At 58.8% G+C, this 10,293-nt stretch overlaps 1 protein-coding gene across 1 annotated transcript in view; it reads left to right on the top strand.

The window, feature by feature from the left end:
- The first annotated feature begins 6 nt into the window (after positions 1–6).
- The window catches only part of TIMP2 (TIMP metallopeptidase inhibitor 2), a 45,614-nt gene continuing 35,327 nt past the window's right edge, over positions 7–10,293 (top strand). The window contains exon 1 of the mRNA XM_021680938.2: positions 7–107. The gene's annotated coding sequence lies outside the window, so the exon portion shown is untranslated. The remainder of the gene's footprint in view (positions 108–10,293) is intronic.

Here is a 10,293-nt window from a genome sequence, read left to right as displayed (position 1 = left end):
GCGGCTGGCGCTCGGCCTCCTGCTGCTGGGGACGCTGCTGCGCCCGGCCGACGCCTGCAGCTGCTCCCCGGTGCACCCGCAACAGGCGTTTTGCAATGCAGACGTAGGTAAGGACGGCGACCCCGCCCCGGCCCGGTGCCCGCCTCCCCGAGGGTCCGCGGGCGCCCCGCCTGCCCGCATCTTGCCGAGGGGCCCACGCCCGGACGCCGGCCCCTCGGGCCTTCTAGAATCCTGCAAGTTGACGCCAAAATCGCACTTTCTTTTTCTCCTTACGTCTCCCTTTCTTTGCCTCTCTGCCGAGATGCTTCTCAACCTCAAAATTCCACCGAAATTCCTCCGCAGCTCCAGCCCCAGAAAAGGGAGCCAGGGAACGGATTGGGTTTGGCAGGCGGAGGGCCCTGGGATGCCAGCGTGGGGGGCGGGGAGAGTGGGGGACACAGCGTGGGATGGGGAGAGTTCCGGCCCCGGGGGCCTGGAGGACTGGGGACCCCGGGAGAAACTTTCACAGACGAGACGGAGCTGGGCTTCTGTGGCCCGAGGCTGGGTGGGGAAGGGCTTCCGTGCCTGGCCCTCTCCCACCAGCCCTGTTTGGGGGCTCACCGGATGAAGCTGAGGCAGAATGGAAGCTTCCCTCCCCTGGCCAGGCTCCCTGGGCACAGAGGGGCACCCGGGAAGGGCAGGTAGAGCCCCAAAGGCAGCTCCTTGCTCTGTGTCCAGGAGGCACTGCACACAGGGCCGGACAGGGAGGAGGGTCCCTGAGTGGTTTGCTACCGGTGACTGCTTTTTCAGGACATCCACAAAGACTGGAGACTTTGGGGCAAGTGGGGCTGTGTGGCTGCTTAGAATCCTCAGAAAATATCTTTTCCCCTCGGCACTTCTCCCTCCTCAAAGGTGGGAGCGAGCAAGGGAGGGAGGAGCAGCCCGGTATTTGTTCTGATCCATGCAGGGGCCGCAGGGGCCGCAGGGGCCGGGGGCGGGAGACAAGTAGGGAGAACGCAGCAAAAGTGGGAGGAACCAGCTGGACCCCAGAGGTTTCCTTCCGGGCCTCCAACCGCCCTGGTGAGGGTCAGCCAGGATTTCCGGGGCCGAGTTCAGTTTAGCCAGAAGGACAGATGTGCAGCAGGTGGGCCCCTGTGCCCACCCCCCACTGGCTTCTCAACAGGTTTAGGCTCTGCTTCTAAGTCTCAGCCGGCTGAACATCTGGTTGCCAGGCCAGATGGGGTGAGGCTGGCTGCCCTCACCTGTGCAGACCCAGAGCCAGGGGCTCTGGGTTTCTCTTGTTGTCAGCCTTGCTGTCCTCATCTCCCCACACCCCCACGGCTCCTGGCCACACCCGTGTCGGCCCTGTGACCTGCCACCTAGCCCAGTGAGTCTGCAGGTGTTCTCACCTGCAGGGATCATGTGGCTTGGCCACCTTGGTGTGGAACGTGGTTCGTGCGTGCTTGCAGAGTAGTTTTATGTAAAGTCTGGGGTGGGGAGCATAAGACTGACTCCCCGATTTGGCTTTGGTGCTCAGCAGGATTTGAGGGCAATGCACACTGCCCTTCCTCTGCGGTGTCCGCTGGGCATCCAGGCCCCTTTGCTAAGAGCGAGGCCATGCCTCTGACCATCAAGCTGTAGGGCAGGATGGTCCCAAGGCTCAGAAGGAACCGAGTCTTGTAAGGCGCTTGGGCTTGGTTCGCAAGAGCCGAGCAGGAAAGGGCTGGGCCTTGGGACCACCTCACACCCTTCAGCTGCGTGGGAAGAATTTCCAGCCACTTCCTGGCCTGCCCAGTAAGCTGAGGCAGCAAAGGGTCAGGGGTGAGGAGCTTCAGCAAGCCTTGAGGTTCTTTCTTGCTTTGTGAATTCCTCTCTCCTCCACCTGGATCTCCTGGCATTTGTGTCCCGTTTCTTCGCATCAGAATCATGCAAGAGCCTAAATTTTACCCTTTCCCCGCTTGGCGGCCCCGTCGGGCAGCTGACGCCAGACTTGGACTGCAAAGCCCAGTCCATGAGATTCCTGGGGCCGCCAGAGCGAATCCACAAACTGGGGGGCTCAAAACAGCAGGAGTTGCTTTTGTCACAGTTTAGGAGGCCCAGAGTCCAAAATCAAGGTGTCAGCAGGGTCGGCTCCTCCTGGAGGCTCCGAGGGAGCATCTGCTCCAGGTGGCTCTCTCCCAGCCTCTGCTGGCTACCAGCGATCCTTGGCGTCCCTTGGCTTGTGGACACGTCACTCCAGTGGCTGCTCTGTTTTTGAGGGGGTTTCTCTGTGCCTGTCTGTCCAAATCCCTCTATTAGAAGGACCCCAGTCCCTGGATTTAGGGCCCACCCTCATGTAGCATGACCTCATCTTAACTTGAACACATCTACAAAGACCCTGTTTCCAAATACGGTCCCAGACACAGGTTCTGGGTGGACACGAATTTTCAGGGGAAGTTCTTCGAGCCAAGCTGCCCCAGTCGACCCTTCCGTGCTCGGTCAACGTGGGGTACGGAGCCAAGACACGCTCTGGGAGGCCCTGGGCGGCTGTGGCATCCACCTCTCAGGGAAGGCTGTGGCCTTTCTGTGTCTGCTTTCTCCTGTAAGTGCGCTTGTTCATGGCATTCTTGCAACGATCTGGACTCCGGCTGAGAACAGAATTGCCTGGGGCCCTTGCAAAGATCACTCAAGTCTGGGTCCCTTTGTAAATACAGTCTGGCTGGGACCTCCTCGTGTAGTTTTAAAAGCCCCACAGGTGACTTTGGGCCCCCAGGGGCTGTGGCCCAGGGGCCCATGAAGGGTGATGGCTTGCGTGCGTGTGGGGGACACTAAAAGCTGCCCTTCAGTGTGGTGTGCTGCTGCCTTTAATTGTTGGCTGTCTGCAAGAGGCCTTTGGCTTAAGAAACAGTTGGATTTCTGTCTGCCTGTGTCAGGATTTCTGGGAGCTGGTAGGACCGGAACTGTGGCCGGCAAAAGGAGTTCATGATGAGGTCACGAAATTTGGGATGAAGGGAGCGGTAGGTAAGAGGTGATCGGGGTCCCTCCGGGAAGGCCCTGTTCCCTGTCCTTTCCAGGAAAGCAAGAACAAGCGGGATGCGTTCCCTGTCTCTGAGCACTGCTCCCATGTGCTGCTGGCCCGACTCCGACCACCTAATGGAGCTGTGGCCGTGGATGGCAAGCCTGCCCAGCCCCCTGAACCTGGCCAGAGACCAGCTTTGGGCTTGCTCTTCAGGCGGTACCACCACGGAGGGCGCCTGGAGTCACTCAGCCTGCTGAGCGGCTTGGCAGATCTGGGCCGTCTGGGCCAGTTTCTGGAGTCCTGGGTAAATCCCCAGCGGGAGTAAAATCTCACTTCTGGCGTGGGTGGTGGTGCCCAAGGCTAGTCTGGAGGAGTGCCCACCATGGCATCTTTCTCTAGGGGTTGCTGTCTCCAGACACGGCTCTCTGCAAACCCTCTGGTGATCTCTGGCACCAGGTGGAGAAGGGCCCACAGCCAAGGCCATGTGCTGGTTGCCGGGGTGGCGGGCCAGCCCCACGCATGCACTGATGGGGGTCCGACGGCAGCCACCTGCAGAAAGCACACACCAAGCATTCAGAAACGGCCGTGTCTTCCGCGGACACGCGTGCTCGGGAGGAGCAAGGCGGACGAGGTTCCTGTGAGTTGAATCAGGCCTTGGGTGCATCCCCAGGTGGGGATGGCAGTATTTCTGCAGAGCGCCTGAGTGATCTGTGTTCCGAACATCCTCGCTTTGATAGCGGGCTGGGTTTCAGCAAACGGTTTCGGAGTGGCCGGCTCCGCCCCATGGATGTGAGGAAGAAGCAAGGCCTGATCCCGTCCTCACGAGATGCCAGTGCCAGGCAGTTTGCAAGTGGGTTTGGAACTGTCTGCGGCAGGTGCGCAGAGCCCTGCAGACCCCTTCCCCGATGGCTGGGGTGTGGTGTAAAGTCAGACAGACTCACGGGGTTTTGGGCAAATGATAAACGATGTCACCGTGTGAAAGAGGGGAATTCATTTTCGGGGTCAGGAGATCGAGGGTTTTGAAGGGAGGGCGCCGTGGGGGGCGCCCCTGGGCCCGGTTTTGGACGGCGTCCCTGGAAGGATGCGTTCTCCCGGGGGGAGGGGGGTGACTAGAACCGGAGCTCCCGGCAGTTCCTGGGGTTGGACTTGGGCGTGGAAACCATGCTGGGGCGGGCTGGTGGCTGCAGGGAGTGCTCCCCACATCGTGGTACCTGCCTGCGATCTGAGGGCGCGCTGCCAGCCTCCAGCCAGGACCCGCTCCGCCCTCAGGAATTGACGGTCATGGCCTGGGGTCCGTGAGCTACAGACGAGCATGGATACCTGCCTGTCCTCCCTGCGGCCTCAGCTGAGTCGCCAGGCAGACACTCATGCAGGCTGCGTGGTCCACATCCATTGGCAGCATTTGAGCGTGTTGAGAACAAGGATGTAGAAGGCCCCAAGGCTTACGGGGTCGGCAGGGGCATGTGGCCGCCCTAGTCCAGGTGCAGAGCCCCTGCTCCGTCGCCCGAGGGGCTGCAGGTGTGCGTGAACCCCTTAGATTCCATAATGGCTAAGAGATGTGCTTGGAGGAGCCTGGCAGCCGGGAGGATGGAAAACACAGCAGGAGAAAGAAAAAGCCTGGAGGAGAAGGGGGAACAGCGTGGCGGGCAGGGTCAGCGCTTCTCCGCTGCCTGGGATGCTCCCTCTCTTCCCAACACACACGCGCGCAAGGGACCCAGGGCAGGTGGACCTGTAGCTAGGATGGTCTTCCTGGGAGGAGAAAAGCAGAGCGGGGAAGTCAAGGTTGGAGAGAGTGAACCCTCACTCTGAGGCGAGAGCTTGGGGAACACCCACGCAGGCAGAGTTAAGCGCATCATGGGTGGTGGCAGCGTGGGGATGTGCTGAGCAAAGGGGCCACCTGCCGGGGCAAAGGTGAGAGAGCGTTCTGGGTGCAGATCAGGCCAGAGAGGAGGGCGAGGGGCCAAAGAACACCACTCTGGCTTATCACATGCAGTCTGCGTCCCCTCCCAAGGGCCCCAGGTGAGCCAGCCATGCGTGCACCTGTGGATGACAGCAGGCGTGGCCCTGGGAGTTGGCTAAAAGGCCGATGTCTGAACTGGTGTCCCGAGTTAGAGCCTCAGGGTCCAGGTTGTGGGCACTGGTATTTCTAAGACTGCCCAGGTGATTCTGATGCCCGCCTCCAAGTTTGCACAGGGCAGTCGTCTCCAATGCAGGCTACCCCAGACTCTTTAGGTTCGAGAAAAGAATGTTCCAGATTTTTAGATAGACATCGATTGCTGCACTTGTACATAATTTTAAATGGACAAATAGGTGTTGAGACTGCTGGGCCAGGCTTCTGTCTTGGTGCTGGAGGGTCTGAGCAAGTATGGAGAGTGAGGACCAGGGGTAAGAGGGTCAGTGAGATGCCCCAGAATTTGGGAGGCGAGGTGGCTGAGGGAAGCGGCTGAGGAAGTCTTCCAGGCCGAGGGATGGTCAGGGGCAGTGTCTTAGGGGGCAGGTGGGATGAAGCTGGCTCCCCCATCCGCAGCTGGGAGCTCCCAGGACCCACTCCCCCGGACCCCTGGGGCCTAAACTGGCTGGACTACTGGAATCCTTCCTGTGTCTCCATCGTTGTGTGGATGTGAGGCTCCAGGGGGAAAATGCGCAGAAACCCAGAGGAATCCCATTTTGTAGCAGACAAAACTGTACGGCTCCCTGGGTCAGCTGAGTCTGAATAGTATCCCGGGTTAGGCTTCTGGAGACCCCAGCAAGGCAGAGTAGACGAGTATTTAGTCTAAAAAGCAAATTGAGGTGTAGTCGTTGTAAGGAAAGATCCTGTCCTGGGGTATATGGACATCTGTCCAAAGATAGACTGGGGGGGGTGGCAGGGGGTGACTCGGGTCTTGAGCCCTGAAACCGGGAGCAAAGCTGTGTGTATGTGCGTGCAGCCCTGAGCCTGGGTGCAGCGGCGGGGCCTGGAGTCCCAGCAGCGGGACCCACCAGAGGGCTGTTAGGTGTGGACGGGGGGAGTGGTCATGAAGCTACAGGCAGGAGAGTGATTTTAAGGGGCTTGTGGTCCCTTGTGGTGCGTGCACTGGGGTGAGGACTTGAGACAGAAGGCAGATCTTGCAGCTGGGGGGTGGGGTGTGAAGGGCTCATGGTGGGGTCGCCTCTGGGGTCTGACCTCTGTGCCCGAGGCTCCATTCCCTGTTTGTTTCTGCTGGGGTACAGCAACACTGGGGTCTGCACAAGAAAGGCTCGGGCTGTGGCTCAGCAGACAGTGGGAAATGTGTGAGGGGACCCGGAGGGAAGGGAAGAAGAGTCAGCAGGAAGCGAGGAGACTTACTTTTTCTAACAAGCCTGTGAGGGAGGCCCCTGTGCAGCCCCCAACGGTGTCGAGGGGAGAGGTCTGGGCAAGTGCTCTCTGCCTCCGTTTCTCCAGCTCCAAATAGAGATGGTAATTTGCCTGCCTCCTAGGGTTGCAATGAAGATCACAAGAAAGAGTGGTCACATGCTTAGGACGGTGCCCCCGGGAGGTTCTGGGGTGTGTGGGTATGGAGGGTGGGGGTGTGAGCCGTCTCAGTGCGAGACCCTGCTCCATGCACACCATCCCCACCCGACCTGGAGGGCGGGCCATGCTGATCAGCTGCGCAGGTAGGGGAGCTCGGGGAGACCCAGGCCAGGTTCTGGTGCCGCCAAGAGGCAGCCAGGGAGCTGGGAGGAAAAGCATCATTTGGTGAAGGGAGGATGATGGGGACCTGTTAATACTGTCCTTAATAAGTGCTGAGTGCTTGCAAGTGGATTCTGCATGTTCCTGGTGTCAGCTCATTTGGTTCCGTCATTATGCCCATTTTATAGAAGATCAAACTGAGGTACGGCCGATGAAGTCCCTTGCTCGGGGTCATGCAGCTAGCAAGCAGCCGAGGCAAGGACGGGGTGGGGGGGGATGTTAACAGAGGAGGCTGACCTTGGTGATCCTGAGCCACGTGGGCTTGGCGGGGTGGCCATGGCCGCTCCAGGTGGTGGGAGAGGAACCCCTTGCTCAAAGGTTAGCCCATCGACTTCGGATGAGCCAAATAAATGGAGCTCTATCCTGATGGCAGGATATTCAGCATTTTGAGCAGCGTTACGGATTCGTGTTTCTGACCTTGAAGGACGTTCAGAGGGTATTACTTTTAAAAGCCCAGTTGAGTCCTGAATGCTTTCACGTTTTGAACATTATCTCTCTCTGACTGAGACGAAGTCTGGGGCCGACACACATTTTGTTAAAATGTACAACCAAGCGCTCTATGTTTCTCAAGTTTCCGAGTGAGCATCCAGGTCAAGAAACAGAACATTGCTGCCCCCTCAACCCTCTGTTGATCCCTCCTGGCCCTAACTTCCCCTTTTCCCTAGGGTCATCACTGGCCTGCTTTTTTGGTGGTAATTCACTGGCTTTCCTTTATGTGGTTTTCTGTGTATCTTTATCTCATAAAGAAGCGTGTACACATTTAAATGTGCATAGAGAGAAAAGTCTGGAAGGGTGTCCCGTCAAAATTCTAGGCAGCGGGTGAGATCAAGGGCAATTTCTATTTCCTTTTGTTTATCTGCATTTTCTAAATTTTGTTAGATTAACGTGTCTTAGGCGGATAATTGTTTCCAAGTTGAAAGGCACTGGGGATAGATGTGGAGGGACAGGGAGGTGAGGGTTTCCTCAGGAGTGGGGAGGCGGCGGAGGGGCCCCCATGTGAATAGAGTGAGGGTGCTGAGCCTGGGGGGGGCCGCCTGACGCTGCCTTGGGTCCCCTGAGAAACCGTCGCCCGGAGGGTTGGTTGCTCCTTGAGAAGCCTGTCGTCCTTCATGTGCCTCAGAGACAGGCTGCTTTCTGTCGGCTTCACTGAGCTGCTGTGTGCGTCCCGCTCACCTGTTCAAGGTGTCCAAGCTGGTCTTGAGCACTGTCACAGGGTTGTGCGGCTTTGAGCTGGGCTGCGGAGCTGAGCGGTTGCAGGAGGCAGGACGGTGCGCAGAGCCCGGCAGGGACCCTTCGTCCCTTTCCCGACGCAGGCCGAGCCCGGGGCCGAGAGGTGAGGGCCGGCTGCCCGTGAGCGCTGCCTGCTGCTGGCCGCTCTCTCCCCTTTGCCTGCTTGAGAAACAGCCATGCCCCTGGGGTGTCATTCCCCGACCTGACCCCAAAGATGCAGAGAATCCACCCCCCTCCCTTCTGGGGTCTTGAGCCAGAGAGCAAAGTGGCCTGGATGAGGCAGAAGTGAGCTTCGAGACAAAACCTGGCTTTCTGTGGGGGGATGTGCCGCGCGTGGGAGCCCCTGAGATCTCCTCAGCGTGTCCTGGGGGCAGGACCTGGCCTGGGTTGAGGCTTTATGGGTCCCTTTCTGATCTATAGTCTGGAGGCCTTGGCTGGGCCTTCCTGGCCGTCCCGTCAGGGCTGGGGGCACCGTCACAGACCCGGCAAAGCACGGGGTCCTGCCGCAGGTTCTGCCTACACCCCCTGCATGTACTCCAAGGCCCTGGTTACAAATCAACAGCTGATTCTTTACCAAGGGCCGAATGAGGAAATGGACTGACATTTTAGAGAAAAAAGACAAAGTGGAAGGAATTGGGAGCAAAAAGCCAGCTGGAACTGGTTCTGAAGCCCGACTCTGTGCCCGAGGCTCCTTTCCCTCTTCCGTACAAGCAGGGTGAAACTCCTCGAGATGCTGGCCTGGTAGAGGCTAGTAAATCTCTGCCGGGTGAGCCTAGTGCAGACGCCAGGGAGCACCCCCCCCCTCCGCCATCAGCCCCCCCAGCGCACCTGGGATGCTGAGCCCTAGCTCGGTGCTCCGGCTGGAGCTCCGTAAGAAGAAGGCCACAGGTGGGACAGGAAAATTAACCTCTCCTCTCCATTCCCGGCCGACTCTCAGCACTGAAGCCCAGCCTGCCTGTTGTGTCCAGCTCGCTCCGGCTACCTACCTCCTCGCTCCCGTCTGGATGGGGAATTCAGGGCACGCGGATGGAGGAGGGCTGTGCACTTCCTCATGATCACACAAGCTCACAGCACCAAAGGGAAATCGTACCCTCGGGGGTCTGCGGCCCCGCCTTTGCGGGGCTGCGGCCCCAGCCATTCTGCCTGGTCACTCCAGGGGTTGAGAATCCACTATGCTGAGTCGGCTGACCCTCCGCAGGCCACCGTGTCCTCCCCTGGGTCCCGTGACATGCAGGAGAGTGGAAGGCAAGGACAGGAGGCCGAAGAGAGCCAGGACCGTGTTGCAGGCAGAGACGTGGGGCGACAATCCCGTTGTGTTGCATGTCTCGCATGCTTGCACGTACCCAGCGGAGTCTGCACTCACGGTGACCTCACCACCAGGGGCTCCAACACCGAGGAAGATTACCCAAGCCTTTGCCCGTGGTCACAAGGCTACTGAGTGTCCCTGCTGCAAACCTAGCTGGTCACTAGAGTCCAGGTGCTTTCAAGAGATGGCATTCCTTCGGTCACCAGCCGGGGAGAGGACTTTGGCCGCCTGTGGGCTTCAGGTCCGAGGTGGATTGTTCTGTTCAGAGGACAGAATCCATTTCACGATGATGATGTTGACTCTGCGACAGGGTGGCTTGGGGGCCCCACACAAGGCGCCCTTCTTTTTGGGCAAAGGGTCGTTAGTTGGACATGTGCGCACAGTTCTCCCCTGGGAGCGTTTGTCTAGCGTTTAACCTTCCATCCTTCAATGTCTGTGGGAGAAAAGGACCAGCCTGGCATTTCAGGAGGGAGAGGCTCTAGCGCAGAGCCGGGATGCGTGCTGCCCGTCCCGGGTTCTCGGTCGCGACATCTGGTTTCCTTGGCCCAGATGGCTCCAGGACAGAGAATGAAGGAACAAATCTATGGTGGTCTTTTGCTCTGTGTGCACTATTCTGGAAGGCAGGGATCAAAAACACGAGACACATCCTCCCCAGTCCTACGTCTCTTAGATAAAAACATCCCCTGTCTCCGCCATTCCAGCGCAGAAGGACTTCCCATCTCTCTCCTGACTTGCAGGGACTCAGTGAGGCAGGTGAGGCCTGTGTCCCCTCCTGTGTGGGTGGGGAGGGGTTGGATGACTCACCCAAGGTCATGCCACTGAGGGCTCCTGCCAGGAATGGAAGGAGCCCGGTCCTGGCACGAGTCTCTGGAAGCGGGATTGGATGTCACAGCGCTGGACTTCCCATTGCTCGGCTCATCTGGCTACGAGGCTTGTTGTCCTTGGAAGGGCTTGACTATAGGTATATGCTGTCTTAACCTGAGCACTTTGGAGGCTTGGAAGCGTGTTTTGGCAGTGCAGCTCGAGGGCTTTAAACATAAGTCTCCCCTCTGATCAGGCAACTCGTGTATC

Source organism: Neomonachus schauinslandi, chromosome 15, assembly GCF_002201575.2.
Source record: "Neomonachus schauinslandi chromosome 15, ASM220157v2, whole genome shotgun sequence".
In the NCBI taxonomy this organism is placed as follows: Eukaryota; Metazoa; Chordata; class Mammalia; order Carnivora; family Phocidae; genus Neomonachus; species Neomonachus schauinslandi.
Note: the sequence above shows the minus strand (reverse complement) of the source record. Positions and strands in the feature narration are given on the sequence as shown.